Source organism: Rosa rugosa, chromosome 4 (genome assembly GCF_958449725.1).
Source record: "Rosa rugosa chromosome 4, drRosRugo1.1, whole genome shotgun sequence".
In the NCBI taxonomy this organism is placed as follows: Eukaryota; Viridiplantae; Streptophyta; class Magnoliopsida; order Rosales; family Rosaceae; genus Rosa; species Rosa rugosa.
In genome coordinates this window covers 56,449,570-56,461,955 of record NC_084823.1, presented here as the reverse complement: position 1 = coordinate 56,461,955, position 12,386 = coordinate 56,449,570, and the positions used below count along the sequence as shown (strand labels likewise).

Below are 12,386 nucleotides of genomic sequence, written 5' to 3'. Positions count from 1 at the left end.
ATCAATGTCATCATCATCAATCAATTTGTCAAAGAAATCCTCATCGGTCTGAACAAAATTTTCCGCAGGTGCAGTAAAAGCATAAATTTACATGAATAGCCGGCAAGCTCCAGAAAACCGCCACCACGCCATCAGCACGCGTCAAAACAGCGCCAACCTGAAAACCTCCGTCGCAGCACCGCCCTGACACGCCGCATGACACCCCTACACCAATCTGAAGACCCCCAGCAGATCCAAGACAGAGATCGAGTCAGATCCCATCGGGATCGGCCCCACCAACACCATATCCGAACAGCCACAGCCAACACGCAGGGGCGATGACGTCAGAAGCCACCGCCGGAGCCCCGAGATCCGCCGCAGCACCCCCGCGACCGTCACCCATGAACCGAGATGGCGGATCGAAATCGATCCGCCCAAACCCGCACAACATCCCAGCCACCTACCCAGAGCCACGCCGCATCCTTGGCACCCCTCCACAGCTTAACAAACAGCCTCCCCTCCCGGACCGGAGCGCAGCGACGGAGGATCCATTGGCGATCGGCCGGGAGAGAAAGCCCTCCTCCGAATTTCCTTTCTTTTTTCCTCTCGCGCGTGGGGCGCATTCTTTTTCTCCCTCACGAGTCCCCCTGATATTTTCTTTCTGTTTTTATAAGTCCCAGATCATCTGAGAAGAAGAAGAATAAGAAGATAAAGAAGAAGGAAAAAGAAAAAGAAGAAGGAAAAAAAAAAACAATTAACAAAAGAAAAGGGAAAATTGGTCTTTTTCTTTGTTTTTGGTCTTCACGTGCTTGCCACGTCAGCAAAGAAACGGCGCCGTCAGAAATTTTGGACGGAAGTATCACGTTGGTGTCAAAATATGTGTTTGGATATCACATTGATACTTTTGAGAGTTCGGGTATCAAATTGGCCTTGGCAGCATAGTTTGGGGACGGTAGCTGAATTTTTCTCTTCTTCAAACTAGAGAGTAACTAGAACTTAAAGTCATCAGTTCATTTATAGATAAACAAAGAGAATCTGCTTATAGTGTATCTTACTGGTGTCGTTCTGTAAGTCTGCCAATAATGAATTCCAGGTAGAGATGGCTACAAATCGTAGCTTCAGAATCAGTTGTCAGTTGTGATGTATTCCTTCAGACCAGCTGCATGTCACAAATTCATATTGAGTATATCATATTATTTTCCCCATGTTATCATAAGCTTTTCACCACACACACATTAGGCTTGCTGTTGCAGAACATTACTTTTCATGGTCTTGATTAGTATAGATGAGTGGTATCTTTTCTTATCTAATAGCTTTGGGAGAAAAATCTATGTATGACTTCTACAAAATCAGTAAATTTTGTCCTGCATCTAAGAGAAAAGTTCAGGAGATTATTCTATTTTCTAATGCTGATTATTTTGTGGCATTGTGGACCAAATGGTGATGCTCTATGCTTTCATTTGTAAATTCTGAGAGTCGTCTCAATGCTGACTTAGTAGTCCCATAAAAGAACATCCAGTAGTGGAAAATTTCCTAGTAATTGTTTGCCTTTTGTTTCTTGTACTTGGTCATTATGAAAATTGGATGAGGACAGGAAGTGCCGAGAGCTTTTGCTATGCTACATATCCCGATCAAGAACTTCATGGTTTGGTACCTGATCATTGGAAAGAGATGGGATGGCAGGGAAGAGATCCATCTATTTGTTAAGGTTCCATTTCCCTCTATTCCTCTGTTGTTCTGCAGCTAATTTCTTCCTAGTTTCCTCTTTCAGTTTGTGGCATTTTCTTATTTGGTTACTTTGGATGATTTGCTGACAGAGGTGCTGGATTTATTTCCTTGGAGCTCATTTCTTCGCAAAGAAATTTTCGCTAAAATCCCAAACTTAATCTGTAACAGAAAGATAGAAACCTGAAGAAATATGTTTCTCTCTTAATATTACATTTATGATATGCTTTTGCTTTACTAGAGTACTGTAGGGCTCTACCGTACTGGTATGTAGGTCAGGAAGTTGAAATACTATGCATGTATTGTCAATTCCAATGATGCACAAAAATTAAGAACTTTGTCATGTATGTTTTGTAAAGAAATTATGTATCAAACAATGTCGTACTCTTAATGAAATGTATATTTTTCTTTTGTATGGTTATAGTGTACGGATATTGGCATGTGAATGTGCTTAAGTAATGTTAAATGTGTATAGAGGTACAGGAAAGAACAACCCAGCAATCTGGGTGCAATAATATTTATTGAAACATTATAACAACGTGTAAATATAACAAGATACCGTATGTTGTCGAAAACTAAAGACAACATGCCGAGAGTGTTGTTAAAAATTAAAACACGCGCTTGAAACGTTGTTGAAAATTTACAACAACATGCAAAGCAAATTGTTGAATAATTACAACAACTAGCTTCGCCTCTTTTCAACAACGAGCAAAGCATAATGTTAAGGATTCTTAGATTTTTAACGACTCTGGAATCTACAACATGCGCTGAAAGTTGTCGAAAGTGATTGACAATACGAATTGCATGTTGTTAAATATCTTTTTCTTGTAGTGCACGATCAAAGTGGTGGCAAATATCATTAAATAATCCCCCCACCCCAAAAAAAAAAAAAAAAAAATTAACAAACAGATGTTAAGGTCGTAGGAATTAACCATAGCTCGAAGCAGATGGAACACACAAGTCTTCTTATCTAATTCATGAAGAGACTATTGATGGGAGGGCATCTGAACATATCAGAAAGGTACATAACAAGATTCACCGAAGTAAGGATCTATCTATCTGAGCGATATCAGATCCTTACTGTCTTATGTTTCACTTATAATCTGCTATAACAATGTCATATGTTTCACTTATAGTCTGCTATAACAAGAAGGTGTTGTTCATAGAATCTGGTAAATATTCCAAATAGAAAGGGACTAAAGGTGCACCCATTATCTAACTAAGCGCTAACTTCCACTCCAAAATATCATAATGCAAAGTACGGTACTTCCTATTATCAGAACAACCAAAACATGTCTGAACCATAAACTAACAAAGATCTCACTGGTGATCCAAATAGAAAGGGACTAAAGGTGCACCCATTATCTAACCAAGCATTCCATTCCAGCACATCATTAATGCAAGTACAGTACAACTTATTATCATAAGTCATAACAACCAAAAAACGTCTGAACCATAAACTAACAGTGCTCCTCATTGGTGAATGGTGATCAATCCTTCTCCCCATCTTGTCACACACTCACATTCTTCAGTTTCCATACCTTCAGATTCTCTAAGTCATAAAAGAAAACCAGAAATCATATAAAGGTGAATAAGAGGGACTCCAAATTATACAAAATTACAGAGGAAACAACCAGATAAGGTGATTCAAGAAACTTACGGCTGTGTGAGACAGAAATTAACATTCCACATATTTTCTTTTTTTGGATTCGTCAAGTTCCATATCTCCACGTTCTCTGAGTCATAAAACAATATCAATATTTATTTAAATTAAACAGGAAACAACCAGAAAAGAACCTACAACTTGAAGGAGAAAATAACAACTGACCTTTTCTCTTCTTGTTTTAAGAGATATATGGGCGTAGCAATCCCTTCTTCTTTAGTTAATACGATATCCTTCTTTAACTGGATCATACAAAATAAAAGAAAAAGTTAAACACCGTATATATTTGGTTGCCAAAATTCTGAAAAATCTCTACAGAACAAGTATAGTACGTCTAAAGTATCAACATCAGTAAAGAGGCACTTAGTCGTCCTCATGAACCAAATAAAAGCAATGAACGCAAACAATCCTTTTAAGAACACAACAAGGGATGAGCAAGTGCTTCAGAGGAGTTTCAAAACCATTAAAGTGCCTCTTTAGTCATTCTACCTGATGAATAAAAGCAATGAAAGCCCTTTCAAAAAAAAAAAAAAAAAAGGCAATGAAAGCAAACAGTCCTTATAAACCCATAAAGCTAGACAAAGGGGACAATAAGAGACCAGCAGTGCTAGCTTCAATGCTGTTAATCATTCTCATGAACTGATTAAAAGCAAAGAAAGAAAACAGCCCTTACAAAACCATAAAGCTAGACAAAGAAGACAATATGAGACCAGCAAGTGCTTCAGTAAAGAGACGGTTACTCATTCTCTCCAGAAACCTATAATACTTCCAATATTGAGTCATCACTCAATTGATCAAAGATTTATCATTCGTAAACAAAATCTCCTTTCAGACGAGGAAAGTCAAATCTTGCTTCCTTCAAAGAATTTGATAGATGCAGAATAAAAGGGACTGAAAGGAAAGCTAAAGATATTTAAGAAAAGTTCATCATTTTCATTCATACGTACTTCAAAATAGAGAGGATTACAGCATATATGCTACTAGAGACCAAAGTCCTCACAGCTGTGACTAACGACACGTGTCCAGAGGACTTGAAGGTAATTAGTTATTCTACTTGGCTAGATAAGATGGGCTGCAGATAAGATGGCTGGTTTAGGTAAATGTAGAGTTTGTGCTATCAGAATTCCCAATAAATTTGGGGGAGTGCTGACACTATAGAAAGTACAGAATAGGCAATGTAACAAACGAATCTCGACTTCAGATACTAAAGAATTTAGGGTTCATACTTTGGATACCACTCTCAGAAAGAGATGAATGAAAGGTCAAACTTCATCCTACGTACGGCTCGGAGATCAGATCAAAAAAAAAAAAAAAAAAAGAATTGCAGATAAAATAGTAGGTAACAAACTAACGAGGCTTTCATTGTTGTTAGATCAAGGACAAATGAACCAAAGAACTCCACAACAACCTATAAGTAACATATGTGTGAACAACCTATATAAACCTAAGAAGCCTAGAAATCTATAAACTAAACTAAACTTGAATAGATTAAAACTATAGTTGTTTAGCACTGTGACTGTGGTTCTTAGGTTTTAATTTTATCATGGTGTATATTAACTGTCGATGAACTTGGTCCTTAGGCTAGGCTACATCATCTTTGTCAACAAAAACTAGGCAATTAAATAACCAAAATTATGATTAAGAATGGAGAACTAAGGCAAAAGAGAAAAGACAAGCAAAGATCTAACGAGTCCTTGTAACTATAGCCTTGCATTGCCCTATTCAAAAGAATTAATATTGATCGTAAAGCTGATAGTGCGATTAGACGGAGAATAGTCCACCTGCCTATTTGGGATCCTATTATAGAATCATTGCATGCAGGGACCGTAGCCAGGAGATAGATTTTGGGTGGGCTAATTTAAGGCTTGCTTACAATTTTTTTTTTCTTTGTCGATAATAATTTGATAGATTTTGACACTAAATTTTAAAAGAAAATTTAATGAAGAATATTGTAAGTAAAAAAAAAAACAAGAACAAAATGTGGAAAAAGCAAAGAAAAACAGACAAGATTTTCCTTTAGGAGAATAATTTTTTTTTAAAAAAATACTAATAGGAAAAATTGATAGAAAAGTTGTAACAAAAGAAGGGGAAAGAAAAAGAAAAAGGGAGGAGAAATGGGGAAAGAGACAAAAATAAAAAAGAACATGAACTAAAGGGAAGAAAATGATGCAAAAATATTGGTTAATAGCCAAGAGAACTGTCCTGGGACTCGAACCTAGGTCTGCACTTTTAGAAAGAGATAAAATTCTTGCCATTTGGCCAACTGGACCGAGGCCAAACCAGGTGATCAACAAGCATACTTAGAATTTGAGTTGGGCTGTAGCCCAACTAGCCCACAACGTGGCTACGTCCCTGATTGCATGCATACACTTCAAGCAAAATACTAGTACTGGAGACAAAATGACCATAAATTTGAGAAGCTGAACCCAATGTAATATGATTACCAGGTCACTTATAGAAAAATATCCATGTACGAGGATACGCAATGGCAAACATTTTGTTGCTTCACTCGGTTTTTAATATATGATGACTACTGTGGTCTACAATATTTCCCTTTTTTAAATTCGATCCCTTATCATTTTCAAGTCTCTACTTTCTCCATAGTTTCATTTTTATTTTGGTCAAATTTCTCCATAGTTTCATGATTATACTTTCTACTTTCTCCAAAATATATTTGGTTGCCAATATTCAGAAATTCTCATTCGGGGCAGAACACCTATAATCTAAACAACCGTCAAATACAAGAACAACACCCACAACACTAAACAATATTTTCAAAAACCCAACGAATAAAAGCAGTGTGAGCAAATATAAACCAATAATACAGGATTAACAACCACAACACTAAACAATATTTTGAACAACCCAACGAATAAAAGCAGTTTGAGCAAACGTCATAAACCAACAATTGACCAGCAGTGCTTCAGAAAAGTATCAACATCAGAAAAGAGGCACTAAGTCATCCTCATGAACCAAATAAAAGCAACGAAAGCAAACAATCCTTTATAAAAACACAACATGAGACCAGGTAGTGCTTCAGTAAAGAGACAATTAGTCATTCTCGATCATTCTCTCCAGAAACCTCAAAATACTTGCAATATTGAGTCATCACTCAATTGATCAAAGATTCATCATTGGTAAACAAAATATCCTTTCAGACAGGGAAAGAGTCAAAATCTAATTCTAAGACACTATTGTGGCTTCGCCCACACAGAAAATTTGGCAAAATTTGAAAGCCCTAATGTGGGATCGAAGCAAGATGAAGTACGTACCATTCTGCTGACACTCTGATGCTGCTCCTTTTTCCAATCTCTTCTACTTGCATTAACTTATTCACAGTCTGAATGGCGCGGTTCACCGTCCCCAAGTCGTTCAGGATGCAAGCTAGAACGATTGATATAATCTTGGACATGTTCCATGAATGTTTCGATGCAGATTGTCCGATCAGTTATATCAGATGAGAATCGTGTAAAATTGCTGCTCAAGAAAGGAATCATCAGATCGAGGATCTTCTGTTCGTCGCCTTGTTTCAATCGGCACCCCATTTCACTGCACTGTTTCAACAACTCTTTCCTGTCTTGTTCTGTCGGTTCTGCCTCATTTGCCCTATCCATGCAGTCTCCTACTAAATCAAAATCAAAATCATCACACTCGGGATCAGGAAGATCCTCAACCTCCGGCTCCTGCTCCGTCTCCTCCTCGGCCTCCGACCCTAAAGCCGCAGCAAACTTCTCGATTTCATCCTCCTCCTCCTCCTCCGCACCCGGGACTTTTGGGTAGAACTGAACAACTTTTCTAATAATCTCCTCGTTTATCTCCTTAGATTTACGGAGTTCCGTCAGAATAGTAAAGGCGATCGAACCGATTATCGTAGGTTGACGCCAATCACTGACTTGTTTGAAGAAGGAGTCGGTAGCATCGATAGCCTTTTCCTGAGAATAAGCGTCAAGATCGGTCCTCACCCCGAGCTGTTGGAGATAGGTAAACAGGTGTTTGGCCTCCGGTGGAGGCAAGTTGTATATTTTCCTCATCTCTCTTTCTTTGATGACTCTCCGATATGCCTTTTGGTCTTTAGTCATTGTCTCTTTGATATCCTTTTATAGGTGTCGATCAGGTTCTTTTTTGGTCTGTTAGGGTTTAGGATTATTATTCCTGTCCCATTCTGCAGTCTGCTCCCTAAACCCTAAACTTATTTTGTGTCAGGTTAAGAAATAGGATTACTGACATAAACGTGCATCCTCCAACTTCGTTCCCCGATCTCGATCTCTCTATTTCTCTATATGTCATTCATCATGAAGTTTTCAAGTGGAATAGCTTCGTGCTCAACTATGAAATTGTTAAATGAACCTCCCCTAAATGATATCAATTCACACAAATAACACATAAGGACCTCACGTCTATGCAACATTATCATATTTAACAGATCATTGACGGAAAAATAACGGAAATATGTCATTGATAGCAAATTTTAAGAGTTAGGTATCAAATTAACTAGGACAAAAGAGTTCATAATGAATTTCACTCTCTTTACACATATTTACACCTCTTATTAGCCCACAGATCTAGATGCATATAATTAGTTGTTAATAATATGTGACAATGACATGGAAATTCAATATAGTTCCGAACTTATTATATTCCAAATTTAATTAAGTACAGAGTGAAGCACAATTTTCTACCTTATAATGCAATTGGTCTGTTTTAGTAATAGATCCAGTTTTCCACAATGATCGATAAGTGTACACCATGTTCTAAGAAACATGATTTTGAACCTCTAAACTGGATGTCTTGAGGAAAACAATGGACTGAGAATGGGGAGATATCTTATAATACAGATAATCTTAGATCTCACTATCCATCACCAGTTCTGCCTTCTTCAACAAGTACAGCACTTGTCTCGCACAAGAAGTAACATAAAAAACAACTCGAGTGAAGTATTCTTCTGCAACTCCTGCTTAGAAACATTGCAGTAGGGTTAGTTATGCAGAACGACATTCATTAAAACACAGAGAATGCTAGCTGCTTTCATTGAAATTGTTCTGAAATGCCTATTGAATAGATTGTAGTAACCAGAAACATGTATTTCAAAACCTATCAGGATAACCTGTTTGTGCTTATCAGAACAATTAGAATCATAAAGTTCCTCTATTGTTTCCAGCTTGCAATTGGAAGTTCATATATGTATGGGATTGTACATTTCTCCCAATACTCGAGCAATCTTCAATAGTGTGCTTCAATCTCTTCGAACCTCTTTTCCCGAATAATGTTGTTTTATGGATATATGGTTGTATGGTGTTAGTTCTCATACAAGATTTTACTCATTTACAAATCATTGAGTCATAGTTCAGTTATAGTCTGCCTAAACTATATCTAAGAAAAGAAAGAAAAAATATCTACATAAATGGCTATAAGACTGAACTACAGCAGTACAGGATATGCAACACAGCATGCACAACCAATATTCTAATAATCAAATTATACCCATATTGGATCTAAACAAAATTAATCAAAAGATCAAAACTGAAAAGCGCGATCAATAAACATATAAACAATCTAAATCACATCATCAAACCAACGACTTGTAATATAGTCCTCCCCATCATCAAACCAACAGAATCCTAAATCAGATAAACAAAAACCATAACCGATCTCCATCAATCAAATCATTCAACCACAAAAACAACGAATCATCCCTCAATTGATCAAACATTCATCATTCATAAACAAAACCACAAAAATCTAATTCTAAGACGCTATAAGTTTGGCTTAAGTATGTACCATTCTGCTGACACTACTCTGCTGCTCCTATTTCAAATCTTCTTCTTCTTCTTCTTCTTCTATTGACTCCACAGTCTCAATGGCGCTGTACACCGTCCCCAAGTCGTCCAGGATGCAACAACTCTCGAGATAGGCTCGGACCTTTTCCATGCAAATTTTGATGCAGACAATCCTATCATATTCATCAGATGAGAATAGTGTAAAACAATCAGAATTGCTTAAGAAAGAAATCATCAGATGGAGGATCTTCTGGTCTTGGCCTGGTTTCAAACTGCATCCGTTTTCACTGCAATGTTTCAACAACTCCATCATGTCTTGTTCTGTCGGTTCTGCCTCCTTTGCCTTCTCCATGGCCCTCTCCATGACCCTCTTCTTCATGTCTTCAAAATCTAAATCATCACACTCGGGATCTGGAAGATCCTCAACCTCCTCCTCTTCGGCCTCCGACCCTAACATCGCCGTCAACTTCTCGTCTTCATCCTGCTCCTCCTTCTCCGCTGCCCCCGGGACGTTTGGGTAGAACTGAATAACTTTTTCAATAATCTCCTTGTTTATCTCCTTAGATTTAAGGAGTTCCTTTAGGATATAGAGCAAAGGCGATCGAACCGATTATCATAGGTTGACACCAATCACTGAATTTTTTGTCCAAGGAGTCGGTAGCAACGATAGCCGGCCTGTTGCCGATCATAATCGTTAAGATTGATCCTCACCCAGAGCTGTTCGAGATAGGTAAACGGGTGTTTGGCCTCCTCTGGATACAAGGTGTATATTTGCCCCATCTCATTTCCTTGATGCCTCTTTTGGTGACTAAAGCTCATCTCTCTGATATCCTTGTATAAGTGTCCCTACTTGGGTTAGGAAATAGGATTATTATTCCTAGCACGCGGTAGTATGTAAAAAGGGAAAAATGCACAGACAGTGTCTGGACACTCCGAGGACTGTCAAAATGATACCTGAAATTTCAAATGTATCAAAGTGATACCTGGACTTCTAATTTGTTGTCAACGTAGTACCTACGGGGACTTTCCGTCACGGGTCCGTCAGTTCGAGTCACGTGTGACGCTCGTGACCCCCAAAAAGAGGGCTAAATGACTTATGTGCCCTCCAATTGCTTTATAAGACCAGACCAACATGTTTTTCCCGCTAAAACACTTTGTTGACCATTTTTCCCTTGATTTATTCCCTCTAGTTCTGACTAATCTATATTGCTTCCCTCCAAAATAGGCTGACCTAGTTGACCATCACATGTTTCACATATGCTCAACCAACCAAAATAGTACCATATGAAGTCCTGCAATCTGGGTTTATAACTCCATCCAATTAAAAAAGAAAATTAAAACAAGAAGGGCCAATAACCATAATAGACATTGCTCCATAAACCAACATACTTTGTTCAACAAACAATCCAAAATTTCCAGAAAAGAGAGCAATTTAACAACCCTTTCTCATAAGGCCTACAATCATTCCAAAACAATGCCAATGTTCAATACATCATAGGCCTACAAACATGTAACAAAAACTTGGGGGCATCTTCACAACTTGCCTCAAAGTGCTGCATATTCCGATTCAGGTTGGCTTTTCTGCTGCGCCTTTCTTGCTGCAGGGTTTTGGCTGGTTTGAGTTGGAGATTCATGGATGGTTTGTGAACTAGAAGCCCTTGTATTGGCATCTTGGTTTCCCTCCATGGTCTTCATCTTCTTCCAAGCCTTCCTAGACTTGATGATTTGTTCCTTCAAGGTGCCATTGCCATTTGAACCTTGAACTTTTGGTGCCTACATATCCAACAATACATAACCATAACCATAACCAATTAAGACACTTATGCAACCATAAACAACATAACCAGAACAAGCCACCGAACAAACCAACTCATACATATCACAAACTCAAAGCATTAACCATCCCTTAACTTTTACCAAAAACCAAAAATGCACAGATCAAATCAAATCAAAAACAAATATCATGTAACAAACATAGGCTTGCATATTACAATGGAAAAATCAACCAACCTGCTGCCTTTGTCTCTTTTTAGTTTGCTGGGGTGCAATAGAACTCCCTTCCCCCTGAAATGAAAAAAAATAAGTTAATGTTAACTTTCTGAAACACTCTTTGCACACTTAAGACCAAAAACAAACCAAGTACTGTAGTGACTTACTCCTTGTTGTGCAGCTGCTGCTTTTTTGGCCTTTGTGATTGGGCAACCCAACCTGTTATGGCCTTGTTTGAAGCAAACTTGGCATGTCATCTTTGTGTAGGTTCTTGGCATCTTTGATTTATCAATTGGGGCTGGTGGAGGCTGCTTCTTCTCATCGGGCTCCTTGGTTCTCTTCATTTTTGGTCTGCCGGCTTGCTTCTTATATGGGGGAGGTGCTATAGGGCAGTCCACTTGGTCCCAATCATCCTCACCAGCAATAGGATGAATAATGGGATTATAGGATTCCATATAAGTACTTGGCATCAAGTAATCATCACAAAAAAGAGCTGGGTCTGCCTTTTTGCTTCTAATGGCACAAATGGCATGGACACAAGGTATTCCACTTATCTGCCACCTCCTACATGTGCAAATATGAAGCCTTAGGTCCACTGCATGCTTGCTGCCCTTTTCTCCCCCTCCAGTTATTTGGAACTCAAATTCACCAGAGTGATAAGCTCTATAACAGCTGCTCCTTTCTGCCACCTTCTCTAATATCTTCCTAATCCTTGGACCAACCATATCAGTCCATCTTTGAGCTGCCACTCTTCTGTTTGCCATCCTTACCATCATATCTATCCTTATCTTCTCCAACATTGTTATAATAGGCTTGTCCCTAGCTGGCAGGATTGCTGCATTGAATGACTCACAAAGATTGTTCAACAAAAGGTCACACCTTGAATCATCCCTAAAATAAGCCCTACTCCATTGTTCTGGAGACTTGTCCTGAAACCAAGTCCATGCCACATCATCCAATCCCTTCATCTCATCCATGTGTTTATTGAACCAAACCCTGGTGCTTGATCTAGCTGCATCCCACACTAGTTGCTTCAGCCCTTCACCCGGATGCTTAGCCTTAAAGTTGTTGTATAGGTGCCGGACACAGTGTCTATGTTCTGCCCCAGGAAATAATTCAGCTATGGCCATCCCCAAACCTTTTTGCTTGTCTGTGATAAATGTGTAAGATGAAGGCCTTTCCATCTTCAGATCCCAAGCCAAGTACTCCAAAAACCATCTCCAAGTGTCTCTGTTTTCAACTTCAGTAATTGC

The 12,386-nt window shown here is 38.5% G+C and overlaps 1 long non-coding RNA gene across 1 annotated transcript; it reads right to left on the bottom strand.

Moving 5' to 3' along the window:
- Window positions 1-2,828: 2,828 nt before the first annotated feature.
- LOC133741834 (uncharacterized) lies at window positions 2,829-7,388 on the bottom strand. Its single transcript, XR_009862170.1, has 4 exons — window positions 6,640-7,388; window positions 3,533-3,609; window positions 3,365-3,440; window positions 2,829-3,256 (listed from the first exon to the last, which is right to left on the bottom strand). It is a non-coding gene; the product is annotated as an uncharacterized LOC133741834 (long non-coding RNA).
- Window positions 7,389-12,386: the final 4,998 nt, after the last annotated feature.